The 14,991-nt window shown below is 37.7% G+C and overlaps 1 pseudogene; it reads left to right on the plus strand.

Moving 5' to 3' along the window:
* The first annotated feature begins 6,364 nt into the window (after window positions 1-6,364).
* On the plus strand, window positions 6,365-8,658 carry LOC119260368 (transcription factor E2F3-like; annotated as a pseudogene).
* Window positions 8,659-14,991: the final 6,333 nt, after the last annotated feature.

Here is a 14,991-nt window from a genome sequence, read left to right on the forward strand (position 1 = left end):
TTAAGTACAAAAAAAAAAGAGGAAATTAAGGGGAAATCTATGCTTGAATTTGTTGTGACACCATCCTATCAAGCTTCAAAGGAAGTACAGAAGATGCGGAGAGAAAGTGTGGGAAGAGGATTATGAAAAAGAGATTAAAGGAAGGTCATGACTGAATTTAGACAAGATTCCAGAATATTTCATATACAAATGCACTACCAACATTTTAAAGGAGAAAAATATTAAAAATGATTTGGAAAATGAAATATAAAGTAAAAGGATTGAACTAAATTCAGATGTTTTTGATCTTCAAAAGCAAAATTAGTATCTGAAATCACTACTGAGAAAGGCTATATTTTATTATTTTTTTTAAAGATTTATTTATTTATACCAGCACTGGGTACATTTAAAAGCGCGGGAGGGTGAGAGAATTCACCAGAGCCAGAGCGGGGAGCAGAACAGGCAGACTGATGAAGTACACTGTTGAGGGGAGCAGCGGGTGGCAGGAGAGGTCTCTGAGCCGTGTGGGAACCTCGCCTGGTGGCCGGGGATCAAACCAGAGCTGCAGAGGCTGCTGGCATCTTCGCAGGCCTGTGCTCAACAGCTGGGCCACCAGGGAGGCCCAAAAGACTATATTTTAAATGTATACACTCAAGTTAAATTGTGAGGACATACATTTTAGGTATCCAGAGAGATAAGGAAGTAAAATACACAAAATTGCTATCCAGAAAGAATGTAAGGCAGATTTAGAAAATAAAATTGAAGGGAAAGGAATGCAAGCGAGCATGGATATTCCATATATGCTTCAGCCAAGAGGGAATCTGAAATCTCATCCAGAAAAATAATTAAGATGAAGCAGAGAGATGCTTTATAACTATTCTACTGTGGCAGATACTCCTGAAATTCGGAGAATTAAGACAACTCAACCAAACTTTAGTGGGATTTTATATAAGAAAGAAATAGGAGGGGGCCTACCTGGTACACAGAGGTTAAAAACATAGCATTATCAAGGTTATCTAGTTGGATCCTTGGCCAGTCAGGGAGCAACCCACATGGCACAGCAGATCTTTCCTGTCTCACCTGCTGCTCCCCTCAGCAGCGTATTTCAGTAGATCTGCCTGTTCTGTTCACCACTCTTTCTGGAGGATCCTGTCACTCACAGCACCTCTGGTCTACACCCTAACTTGTATGTATAAATAAATAAATTTTTAAAAAGAAAAGAAAGAATGAAATAGGAGCTGGCACAACAGTAAATATCACTCCAAAGATTATATGAGTTGAACAAAATCAACAGAATATTAATTCAGTGAGATACATAGAAGGAATAAAAAAGATAACAGTCATTTCTGATCCTCCAGAGATACACAGTGTCAAAAACAAGCAGAGAACTTCAGCAACCTCCCCTGTTGACAACAATGCTACAAAGTAACTTCAGTAAGTTACCTATAATAGTTTGCTTCCATAGCATAACAAACATCTCCAATGTAAGACATTGTTCTGGTTTTTGATTGATAAAGTGATATATCATAGCAATGTGAATTGACTGTTTTGTCCACAATAGCTAGCATAGAGCTTACCACCATATATCATTGATTAATAATTATTTATGAATTAGGATCAATGGACAATTGAAATATCATTCATGGAACATGGCCATTTATGTGTACTACAACAGTGTTTTCACTAAAATAGAATTCCCACTAACTGTATTTTGCAAAGTGTCCCTCTTTTCACTTGAGAAGAAAAAAAAGATGTGTTTGCACAGATGAATAGAGGAGAACGTATAAGAGGATTAGAAGTCAGGTATGAAACCTGGAAATATATATGCTACTTTCAACTTTTGCCCAAAAGGTTCATCTGAAGAGCCATTTCCATTTGAAAGTCACATTTGCAAAAGGAATTTGGAACTATAGTTATAAATGGGTATGATTTCATAATTTGTGATGCGATTTAAGAGTTCGGTAACAATTTTATGGGATTTTTTTAAATGTTTGAGGTTTTAGGGCCTCCCTACTGATGCAAGCTATGAAGTTGTCCGCAGCCTCTGCAGCACAAGTTTGATCACCCTGCCGGCCAGGGAGCTACCCACAGAGTGCAGCAGACCTCTCCTGACTCGCCCACTGCTCTCCTCAGCAGTGTATTTCAGTCAGTCTGCCTGTTCTGTTCCCCACTCTGTCTCTGGTGAATCCTCTCACCTCCCACACCTCTAGTTTGTACCCTAGTTCTTATATGAATAAATAAATAAACCTTTAAAAAATGTTTGAGTTTTTAAATGTATAATTTGTATCAATTGTGCTATATCATTTCAACTCTGAAAGTTTTAGAGAAACAACTGAAAAATTAGAATGTTTCTTTAACGTTTTCCTTCTTGCACATAAAGAGGATCTCTCTGTACTTTTTGTCCAAGGATGAAATTCAGGTTTTTCTCTTCTGTAAAGACAAAGCCAACATGTTGGCATTGCACAAGGCTAATTGTGCATTACATCAGACAACAAATTAGATATTGATAGAACTATTTTGAACAGTCAATTCGCTTTTCTGAAGACTACTATATTTACGCTATCTGGTAATATCAAAGCCCACAGTTAGAGAGTAGAGGAAGAAATAGTAATATAGGACTGTCTGTGTGGATTATTAAGTGTAACCCAAGTTCACAAGTCTTATACTTATTTAACATAATTTAGAGCTGACTTTCATAGAAATATGTGAAAGAAAATTAACACATCACCCATTCCTTTGTGTACAAAACTGCCCTTCTAACCATCCTTCAATCTGAATCAGGGGACAAAGCAGTCAAATTCTTAAAGATTTTCTGGAATGAAAAAAAAATAGTTCACAGAGGCAATCACAAAAAGTATATCTTAGAGCACAAAAAATAAACTAAATGTGGAGTAAATGATTCATTTCTTTAGGTGAATGCTTTTGGTAGGATATTCATCTTAAAATTGCTCAGAAAACCACAAAATATATCACTGTCCACTTCTAAATAATATGTTCTGAAATGTAATCAAGAAAGTGGAAGATGGTGAAAAAAATGCACTGTGATTTACACAATAGTTTCTGTTTTACTTTCTCCTCTCTTCTCTTACCCTCCATTTTATTATTCAAGAAATTTTCTCTAAGATTAATCAATCAGTTAATTAGAAATTTGTTTATCCATCCATTTATTCATGTAATTAATCTTTTTAAAATGCCAGTATGGGTGGACATTGTTGTGAGCACTGCAATATATCAGTGAGCAATACTGATACAAAATTTACCCCAAAGAGTCTACTTTCTGCTTGAAGGAGACACATAATTAGCAAATAAATGAAATACATAGGACATCTATAAGTGATCAGTACTAAGAAGGTATATGAAATTGGCAAAAAAGTTAGGAAATTATATTTACTAGTGAGAATACTAGATAAAATATAAGACTACTAAATTAGTATTTCCATTAAAAAAAGATTAACCATTTTCGTATAAGCATATCCCAAATATTTACCAAGATAAAAAAGGCCAAAATGATAGAAGAAAAGGTGATAATATTTTTGTTAGGACATGATGCTATAACCTCATATGATGTTGAAGAAAAAAGGAAATATTGTACAAGTTAGATTAAATAAGAAGATATAAAATGCAAATTAAAATTTTAGATATGAAAATTAAAATATCTAAGAAGAAACATGAATTGGATGTGGTTAATGACACAAAAGATATTCCTGAATAAAATATTGATTAAATTGAAGACACAAATATAAAAAAAAAATTCCACATAAACTATCAATAGGAAAAAAAAATGTATAGAATACCATGTTACCAACTGTGGGAGTAACCCAAGTGACACAATGTAATTATAATTGGTTTTCTTTTACCAGAAGATGCATTTAGGGCCTCCCTGGTGGTGCAGGTGGTTGAGCTCAGCACTGTGAAGCTGTCGGCAGCCTCTGCAGTGCTGGTTCCATCCCTGCTGGCCTCGGAGCAACCCACATGGCGAGCAGAACTCTCATGTCTCACCCGCTGCTCCCCTCAGCAGTGTGTTTTGTAGGTCTGCCTGTTCTGCTCCCCACTCTGTCCCTGGTGAATCCATCTGGCCTGTACCCCGGCTCTTGTATAAATATATAAATAAATCAATAAATCTTAAAAAAAAAGATGCATTTAATTATCAGAGTGGAACAAATAAAACGGCCAGTGGAAAAACAGCATGATCTGTGGATATCAGGCAGGTGACCTGCTTATGGGGTTGTTCCAGTTTTTACTCAGTGGGCCTTTAACCAAAATGATTGCAACTGTATAAACAGAGCCATGGATTCAATAACATGATTTTACCTTCCAAAGCCTGTTACTGCCAAGTGACTTATTTGTCAAAAGCAGAAACCAATGTAAGTTCCTGATATGGCAAGATTTCATGGTATAGGGGTGAGTGGAACTAACATCTATGGGCAAATTAATTACATTTTAATGACATTTTAATTCTTTCATGATGGAGAGGGCAAACATCTGACATCAGTAGCTGAGACACCCATTCTGGATATGGATTTGTCTTCCCTTCTCAAATTGATTCTGTAAGCACAGTTCTCATACAGTCATCAAATGTCTTGTTGGACATTATAGCATTCCATAGAGTATCATGTCAAAGCAAGGAAGCCATTTGAAGCCCAAGAAGAGCAGTAATAGGCTCATGTGTGTGTCGTCATTTATTTTATCTTGCGCCTCACAGTCAGAAGTGGCTGTCCTTAGTAAAGGTACAAAGACTTATTTTAGATAGTTATGACTCTTTTTGGAAAACAATGCCTTGAAAGTATAGAATTCTGCTTATAGGATATATTTTATGCTTGGAATAGAGATAATTTTATGATGCTACTTCCCCCATAGCCAAAATACATGGCTTCTGCATTCAAGGATTAGAAGTGAAAGTTTTTTCTCTCCTTCTTATGAGTAATTACACTTGTGGATTTTTGCTTTTTACTTAAGCATCTTGAGTTCAGCTGGCTTGAAAACTGTAGTGTCCGGGAGGACAATGCTTCTAACAGGAGAGATTAAATAGTTTTACTAAATCAATAGTTGAATTCTTCATCAGCCTATTTTGGCTTTCTTATGCCATTTGACCACAATGGTTAAAAAACAAAAGGAGATAATCTATGGACAGGAATTATTTATCTTAATCACCAAAGGGTTTATGGGTTTGCTGAGACACATTGGAGGTAAAGAGGACTATGTCTGAAACCAAGGTAATTTCCTGGGAAGCCTGTCAGCACTGACATGCCAATAGTACATGTTAACGAAAATCTGTAACAAACAAAAAAAAAGAAAAAAAGGTAAACTGACTGTGGTTTCTGACCACTTGGGCACAATTATGTGATCACAGGACCAACTAAAGGAGACAAGAACTGAGGTTCTCTTTGAAGGTAATATATTGAATGGCTAATTAAATGTGAAAGTCACAGAGATTAACTATAATCTCAGGACAAATCAGAAAAAAAAATGAGAATTGCAGTTGCTTTGCATATCTTGTCTGTAATGAAACCGTATTTTGTTGGAACTGTGTCTATTTATTTTGAAAACAATGAGACACTTTTTAGTTGTGGGAAATAAATTGCTAGATGGGAATACATTGTTATATTGTTTTGCTTAAACAACTTAAAAATGTATATGGGAGAGGGCCTCCCCAGTGGCACAGCGGTTGAGTGCTGGGTTGCGAAGCTTCCCGCAGCCTCTGCAGCGCTGGTTCGATCCCCGGCCGCTGGGCAAGGGTCCCACATGGAGCACAGACCTCTGCTGCCGTGCCTGCTGCTCCCCTCAGCAGTGTATTTCATCAGTCTGCCTGTTCTGTTGCCCGCTCCGGCTCTGGTGAATTCCCTCACCCTCCCTCGCTTCTGACTGTACCCAGTGCTTGAATAAATAAACAAACAAACAAATAAATAAATCTTTAAAACATGTATATGGGAGAGTGCACATGCAAGTTGATTAGCTAATAGGATGGGCAATATTAGATATCAATCAATTTCCTCTAGTTCCCAGTGATCTCTTTAGTTTACATTCCATGATAGGCAAGGGGAGTTCTTGGCAGATCTACTGAAATACACTGCTGAGGGGAGTGTGAGCACAAGAGAAGTCTGCTGAACCATGTGGGTTGCTCCCAGGCAGGCCTGGGCTCTAACTGGTGTTGTAGCGGTTGGTGATAGCTTGATAACACTGTCTTTAACCCATGTGCCACCAGGGAGGCCCCAGACGGGGTTTACTTATACACAGCAAACAAAACATGATTCATAAGACAATAGATTGCTAAACTGGAGTTCATTAAATGAAGAAACTTTTGCTCTTTGGAAGATAATATTTAGCGAATAAAAAAGATAAAGTACTAGTTAGTAGAAAATATTTGCCCTTGTCCCCAAGAGACCCGATGCTTGCTTCATGGCCTACACATTCGAGAGAGAGTCTTCGGGTGAGGAGGAGGGATAGAGGACAGGCCTGCCAGGCTCCTCCCCTGCTGGCACCCTCACTGCAGCCCCTTCCCTGTCAAGCTTTTCTGTGGGGTGGCGACAGCTCTGTGCTCTGCCGTCAGGCCTGCTCGTTACTGTGTTTGTCCGCATGTTGTAATTGTGCAAATAAACGCTCACTCCGAATTAGCCGTATATTTCTTGAAGTTTAATATTGTGTTTGTGATACTGAAGTATTTGCTTTAATTCTAAGTAAAAATTTATATTTTACTTTTTTATTGCTGGTTTAAGGTGATTCAGATTATCCTTGTACTTTGAGGAGTTTCTTATTTGAAGTCTTTTGGAAATAATCCTAGGTCTCTTAACTTGGAAAGATAGATACTAATTACTACTATCAAAATTCTGAATAAAGTGATGACATCTCCAAAAAAAAAAAAAAAATTCTCAAAAATCATTAACAAGAAAACAACCTAATATACAATAGTTTACAGATTTGAAAGACACTTAACCAAAGATGATGGTGCAAATAAGCATATTAAAAGATGCTTAACATCATTAGTCGTGACGAAAATACAAAATAAAACCACATAATATAGCTCCACAAGACTTTCACATGCGTGCAGAGGGTAGGAGCCAGTGACTGCTGAGGAGGCAGCCAAGGAAGGAGGCACTGAGGCACTGGAGGGGGAGAGGAAGGCACCCAATTCCTCCTACTTACTATCTTCCTGGGCTAGGATGGCCCCTATACCCTCACACACACATCCAGCACAGCTCCCCACCCCTCCTTTCCATGACCTCCCACCAGACGCTGTTTTGGGGAGGAGAAGCTTCCTCTTCCTAGAGCCAGGCTGTTTTCTGAAGTACTCTTCCAGAAACTTGCTAAGTAAAGGCTAAAACTAGACAAAAGTGGTCATCTGTATCTCTCATAGGTTTAAACATCCCGTGGACAAAGGAAGAGCTACACTAAGAAGTACAGGAGTCCAAAAAGTAATTTTTGTACACCTAATTTGTGTGAGATATGTCACTAGACCCCAGGTCCAGCCCTCAAAATCTTTTAAATTAAAAAAAAAAAAAAAACAAACAACATGGTATGATACATCACTTAGTCATCTAATAACCAAGAAATTCATTCAGGGTCTCCCTTGGTGATGCAGGCGTTTGAACGCCACTCTGTGAAGCTGTCTGCAGCCTCTGTAGCGCCAGTTAGATCCCTGCCAGCTGGCGAGGGTCCCACCTGGTGCAGCAGACCTCTCCTGTCTGGCCCGCTGCTCCCCTTCGCAGTGTATTTCATCAGTCTGCCTGTGCTGTTCCCCTCTCTGTCTCTGGTGAATACGCTCACACTTCCGTGCATCTGGCTTATACCCTGGTTCTTGTATAAATAAATAAGAACATCTTAAAAAAAAAAAATCACTGTTGGCTTTAAAAAAAAAAAAAAAGAAGGTCATTCAGTTTGTGAGCCAGTCATCTGATAAGGAAATTTTTTTGGATTTGAACAAGATGACAGAGATGACAAAAGTACAAAAGAGAAGTATTATGACAGCATAAATGCACTGGAAGGCATCACCTCAATACGTTTAAAAACAACATACAATGGAGGGGCTGTAGGCTCTGTGAGATGGTGCCACTTGCTAGTGTTAAGGTCTGACAAAAGATGTGACTGATCTCAGTCAGGAAGAGAAGAAATTAGATGAATTTATCTAAAACTGCTCCCTGAACTCAAAATATTAACCAAGGATTCAGCAAACCACAGATTATCTTACATTACATAACATGATATTGTGAAAATTACTGGCTTTAAAGGCCAAACTGTTATGGTTTTGTAAGTCCCTCCAGAAATAATACTTAAAGAGGCTGACCCAATGGACCACTTACAAATCTAAGGACACACTGAAGTTTGTGTCCAGAAGACAGTGGAACACACAATATAATGAAAATAAATTCCCCAGACTGCAATGGGAATATTTTTAAATCAATTTTCAAAGACTTGGCTTCAACCATGTCAGGACATAGTGATTGTTGGATATCTAGGGCAAATCTTTCCTTTTTGTTCTCCTGAGTCAAATTTTTACAATGGATTGAGCACCAAATTCCATCCATCTGGAGGCATCTCCCTCTTCAATTTCAAAAAGACTATCTCCTAGGCCTTGGAGAGGAAGAAGAAGGTGTCAGTGATCTCTTCGATGCTTATGATTTGGAAAAGCTGCCACTGATGAGAGATTTATGTACAGTTGTTTGTATTTTATGTAAATTTCCTTAATGAACCGGTATTTCCTTTTTAATCCTGGCAATAGAACACCTGTTATGCAGTGTTGTCCCTTCATACCTGCTTCCTCCAAGAAGGTATCATGATGTTTAAAAACTTCAGAATGAAGCTGATATTTTAATAAATTTAATGTTTTTGTTGTCTAAATGCATAGGTGCAGACTCTCTTTTAGAAATCCCTACATTGTCCCAGGCTCCAAAATCTCCTGAATGAATCAGCAAATTAGAAAATGTGCAATCAGATGTCTCTCATACTTCTCCCTCCCTCCCTCCACAGCAAGATTGTCTTGCTGGTAGATGGGCTATAGAATGAAATGTGTCCAGCTGGCCCACTCAAGAACAGCAATCTTCCTTAACAGCATTTCAAGCAGTGCCTTCTCCACAGAATGAGTGTCTTTGGGGTCTGCTACTATTAAATGAAATTGCATGAACTGTAAATTTGAACTTATGCAAAAGTATAAAATGGGTTTCTTAGCTCTTCTTAGGAATATTTAAATTATTCTCATCATTCCATTTGAGTTACGTACTTTGCGTCCTGCTAGGTCAAGGAAATCTCCCTTCACAGCCTGTTGTGTAAACAACCCAATTTTAAGTATTTGTGGCAGATGCAGATGAATAGACTGAATTCTAAGCTGTTGTGAATTTTCTTGTATCCAGAAATCATTCCTATTTCCCCACCCCCTCACAAACATATTTGTAATCTTAAAGTTAATTTTTAGCAAATATCTACTTAGGAGTTCTTTGTAGACTGATTCAGATTTTTTTTTTATTTTTAAAATGTTTAAAATTTTGTTTTTTCATTTTATATATTTTTACATCATTTTTCATTTTTGCACAATGTATGCATTTTCATCTTGGTTATGTATGCATTTTCATCTTGGTTATAGTGCCCATACAATTCCCATCCCCCCATTAGATCTTTTTTTTTTTTTAACTACCATTGAAGCATTCTTGTGGTACCCATCATTATTACAATTAATAATTTGAAGTTTTTTTTTTTTTTCCCTTTCTCTCATTTGAGCTATTTAAGCAGAGATAGAAATTTTACTGATCAGGGCATGTTAACCTATGTGACCCAAGTTTTAACACATTCTGTAAAGACACATCATCCCATCTTGCTTTTGTTCCCAAGATGGGGAGCTTGTGGTAAATTGGGAGTGGGGCTCACTGATATGGGTGGCTCATTTAAAAAGACAACCAGGTCAGATCCTGAGGAGCAGCAAGTATGAATCCCCCCATCCTTGGGCTTCCAGGCTCCCCACAACCAGGGATGGGGCTTTCCTACATTCTCTCGGGGAGACCACTAAACAGGATGTGGTGAGATATAATGGACTGTAAGGAGAAAGAATCCCTGTTGCATGAAAGTCATTGAGTTAAGGGAATTTACTTAAGTTGATGAAAACAGGGAGCTCACATTGAGTCACAGGCTGACACAGCCCTGTTGGAATCAGCCCCACTTCCTCTAGGATGGAGGAAATTGGATCAAGGGAAGACAAGACACAGAGAATGAAGCACCAGGATGCCAAGGTTGCTCCGATTTTAGTTGTCAGGAACAGTTTCTGCAGTCAGAGGATTTGTGTCAGTTGCAAATCTTACCAGTGATGTCCAGAGGGATTTCCCATTCATCTATTAGAATTTCCCACTGGGAACATGGCATAGTACATTGATGAGGTTAAATTAAACTTTAAAATTAAATTGAGTCCTGAGCTGGCACCCACATTAGCCCCCAACAACCGGCAATGTTTCCTGTGTCACAGCAGCCCCCATCAGTGCCATCTACACCTGAGCCACCTGCAGCTCTTGCTAAGTGAAAGAAAGAAATACAAGACAAGGGCCTCCCTGATGGCACAAGGGTTAAGTTTCAGCACTATGAAGCTATCCACAGCCACTGTAGCAGGATTTCAATTCCCGGGCAGGGAGCTAACCCACATGGCGTAGCAGACCTCTCTTGCCTCACTTGCTGCTCCCCTCAACAGTGTACTTCAGTGGATCTGCCTGTTATGTTCTCCATTCTGTCTCTGGTGAATCCTCTCTCCCCCCACACTGCTGGGCTACATCCCAGTTCTTGTATGCACAAATAAATAAATCTTTCAGAAAAAAAGAAACACAAGGCAAAGGAAACTAAATATAAAAGCTAGATTCCAGGTCCTGTCACTGATTTCTGCAGACAGTCTGCCTGACTTCTGTCCTTTCTTCCCTTGGTAAGTACTTTCAATAAACTTGCTTTATTTCTAACCTCTCAGTCCCTTTGGATTCTTTCACAATCCAGGATTCACTAACCTAGGCCCCTGCCCACCACATCATATGGAAAATCCATTCAATTGGATGCTAGGGACAGTGGAAATGAGGGATTCTTACAAAAAACAAACAAACAAATGAAAGACTCAATAGAATCAGTTAAATTGAAGCATCAGGTGATTTACACCGGGGTAGGCACATAGTAGGAATTTGATTCACATGCATTTTATGGAATTGAAACTATCCCCTTAGAGAGAAAATAACACAAATGACAGAAGTTCCAGCCTGTTTACTCTAGGTGGATTTCCAAAATACACAAAGTAGTGCTGGTGTCAAAACAAATTACACCAGAGTTCTAAATCGTTGGTGTCAGTGTGCATGGGTGTATGTTTGGGAAGAAAAGCAAAGGTGCAGATAATCTTCCTTGATCTTCTTTAGTCTCCATCCAGAACCTCCTCTCCTCACACATTCTTGTCTTGGTAGAAAGTATTGGTGTGGGATAAAATATGGGAGATAAAACATGGGAGTGGGGAAGGGAGGGGGGATTTTGTGTCAAATCCTACTGAAAATGAACTTTGGGGTTTTATCCTGTGTGTGGAACGATTCATATAAAGCTTTGTTACAGTTTCTATATTAACTCATTTGGTTAGCTGTCTCTGTTTCCAGCTTTGTGCAATTAGCTTTACCAGTTGCACAAAGCTGATTTTCCACTCTAAATACTGAACTCACCTAGCTTGGTGGTTATGGGCTTTGACCAATTTCCTGTAAATCATTTTCATAGTCTATACTCATATTTACTGTTTTAAAAATGAAAAGAATACAAATTGGCTTAAATGTTCTTCCATGCATGAGTTTCTTCCAGTCAATTGGTGTACATTAGGTGTTTACCATTAGGTGTAATTAGATGCCCATACTATATTCTGTGTTTTCGTTTAGACATAGCATCTGACACACAAGTGGGTTAGTGGTACAGTATTTGTATTACTTTGTATACTATGCAGGGTTCCTGATACCACAAAGTTGTTGCTATTAAATATCTAACATGAAATGTTTAAGTGTTAGACATAGGTGAATTATGACTGCATCAGCTTTAGAAAATTCAATGACTAAAGGGTAATACATGAGCTATCAAACAGTGTTAGGTGTGTGGTTATATGTAGAGACTAGTGCATAGTGATCATTTTATTTAAGTTGATATGTAACCTACCCATGTTTTCATTATCAACTTTGTACAAAAATGTCAATTAATTTGCCTTGTCAGGGCCTCCCCAGTGGCGCAGCAGTTGAGCGCTGGGTTGCGAAGCTGCCCGCAGCCTCTGCAGCACCGGTTCGATCCCCGGCTGCTCCCCGGCCACCAGAGGAGGGTCCCACATGGCGCGCAGACCTCTCCTGTCGCCCGCTGCTCCCCTCAGCAGTGTACTTCGGTCCTTCTGCCTGCTCTGCTCCCTGCTCTGGTTCTGGTGAATTCTCTCACCCTCACTCGCTTCTGACTGTACCCAGTGCATGTATAAACAAAACAAACAAATAAATCATAAATAAATAAAAATACATGCTTCTTTAAAAAAAAAAAATTTGCCTTGTGAGATATTTTATAGTTGGTTTGTAATTTTTTAAGTGTTGTTTTACTTTTATTGTTGTGCTAGTGGTTCTTGTTTGCATTTTTTTGGTTGTAAATGTAGATATATAAATATGATTTTGTTATAAATATAGATATGTAAATATAATTGCAGTATTTAAAGCTTTCAAGTTCAGGAAAACGAAAATCAGAATTCAATGTGTCTGTAACAACCTGTGTAAATGTGATGAGGAATTTGAATGAAGACGCCTTAGTGGCATTTGGGTGGTAATTTTCAGATTGTGGGTATTTCTTTTCCTGTAAGATATGATTTTGCCAAAAAGTAGTATTTCTCCCAAAATAGGTTTAGTTTTGTGTTGTTTATGAGTTTAAAAAAGGAAATATATAACAAAATATAAAAATGTTTTTGTTGTTCAGTTTTATAAATAGATTTGTTACTGGGTAACAAGTTCTCCACTGTGATCTTACCACTTCAAATGGGTGCATTTTGAATTTTGCAGGTAAAAAATAATATATATATATATATATTTTTTTTTAGGAAAAAAGTTAGCTCTACAAACTTATCAGAAGGTCTAAAATGAAGAGGTCTAATCAGATCAAGTGTTGCCATAGAAATGGAATAAAGGAAAATTGATAAATTTTAATTGTATTATAAATTTGAAATAAAGTTTGATAACTTCTTTGAAAAATTAAACATTCAATAACATATCACCCAAACATTTTAATTTATATTTATACAAAAGAAATAAAAGTGCATACAGATACTACACCCAAATGTTCTTAGCAACTTTGTTTGCAATAATCAAAACCCAGAAATAACTCAAATATCATTCAACAGATAAAAACATAATTATATTGTGGTACTTAGAGTAAAGAAGAATAAATTGTTGGTAAGTGTAACAATATGGATGAATCTCAATATAACTAAGCTGCTGAATGCAGCCAGATGGCAAGGAGAACATACTATATTATTCCATTTATTAAAAAAAAATTAAAAAAAGGAAACTAATCCATAGTGACTAAATGCAGAATAACCATTGTCTTGGAATGAGATGGAAGCAAAGATGGACTGAAGACAAAGATTATAAGGAAGCCTCAGGAAACTTCTGGAGGTAATGAATAAGATATTATTGTGATTCCAGTGAGGTGTTACTGGTGTAAAATATGGCAAAACATATGTATCATACATTTTACTTTTTAAATTTTTAAAGATTTTTTTTTTTTTCATTTACTCACACAAGAACCAGGGTATAGGCCAGAGGTGTGGGGAGTGAGAAGATTCACCAGAGACAGAGTGGGGAACAGAACAGGCGGATTGACTGAAATACACTGCTGAGGGGAGCAGTGGGCGAGTCAGGAGAGGTCTGCTGTGCCATGTGGGTCACCTCCCTGGCTGAGGATTGAACTCTCACTACAGCAGCTTCAGATACCTTCATAGTGCTGCGTCCTTATCCTGTTGTGCCACCAGGGATGCCCCTACTTTTTAATTTTTTTTTAATCCAAATGGGCAGATTTATTATTAAAAAGGAATGAAATAAAAGGACACTTGAGACACAACCAGACAGAAGGAGCTGTTTCTGAAAGGAAAATGGCTTGTTAAAAGAGACATCTGCAATGTCACAGGTGATCAGAAGAGATGCATAGCATGCATTTTATATATGCAAAGTCTATTATTTTAAATTATACCTCAGTATAGCAGCTTAAAATCATCCAGAATATAATAGCAAAGTCAGCATAAGTATTTAAGACAGAATGGCAACAGATGATTACAAAGAAAAATAAAAATATGGTTGTGTTAAATTTTCCAGGAAAGAAAGTTTTTTATAAAGAAAAATGTCATAAAAATTGTAGAATATTGTTGGGAGACAAGAAAGAGAAAGAGCTAAAAACATTAATCACATAGAGGACACAAGTTCCTTAAAATTAATTGATCCACTAAGTGGTGGTGGCAGAAGGCCTACTATATAGAATTGTGTGAGGAGGGGAGACAATATAGTAAGTCAGAGTGAAGCCAATTATTCCAAAAGTCTGTGAATGGTAAAAACTGAGAGCTGGATATGGAAATTTGTTGTCCAAATGTGTTATCTTCAGATGGAGAGATTAAAAATATTTCAGTACTGATGAAAAAAGACACACAATCTGTGGATATAAAGAGAAGGGATCATGAATAGACACCCGGAGAGCAGGAGAGATTAAGTGGTAAGGGTCCTACGTAGTGAGAAAGCAGAACTATGGATGATGGGGCTGAGAATGTGTGAAGGTATTTGATTAGAAAGCTCTTGCTGAAAAAGTACTGGTCTGTTTCACAGCAAGATGGGCTAAGGAAGATTTGGTGAAATGAGGATGTATGCATCCTTAGAGGTCTGTTGGGATTTTGCAGTGCTAGGCCCAGACTTGACAGAGAGTATGAATGGAAATTGGAAAGTAGAACTTGGCCTTGTTTTTTAATTCTTGGTGTTCTAGAGCTCTTTTAAAACTTAATTTGAAGCAGCATAAATCTCTTAACCAATATTT

The sequence above is a fragment of the Talpa occidentalis genome, unplaced genomic scaffold, assembly GCF_014898055.3.
Source record: "Talpa occidentalis isolate TD23 unplaced genomic scaffold, MPIMG_talOcc4v2.1 talOcc4.6, whole genome shotgun sequence".
NCBI lineage: Eukaryota > Metazoa > Chordata > Mammalia > Eulipotyphla > Talpidae > Talpa > Talpa occidentalis.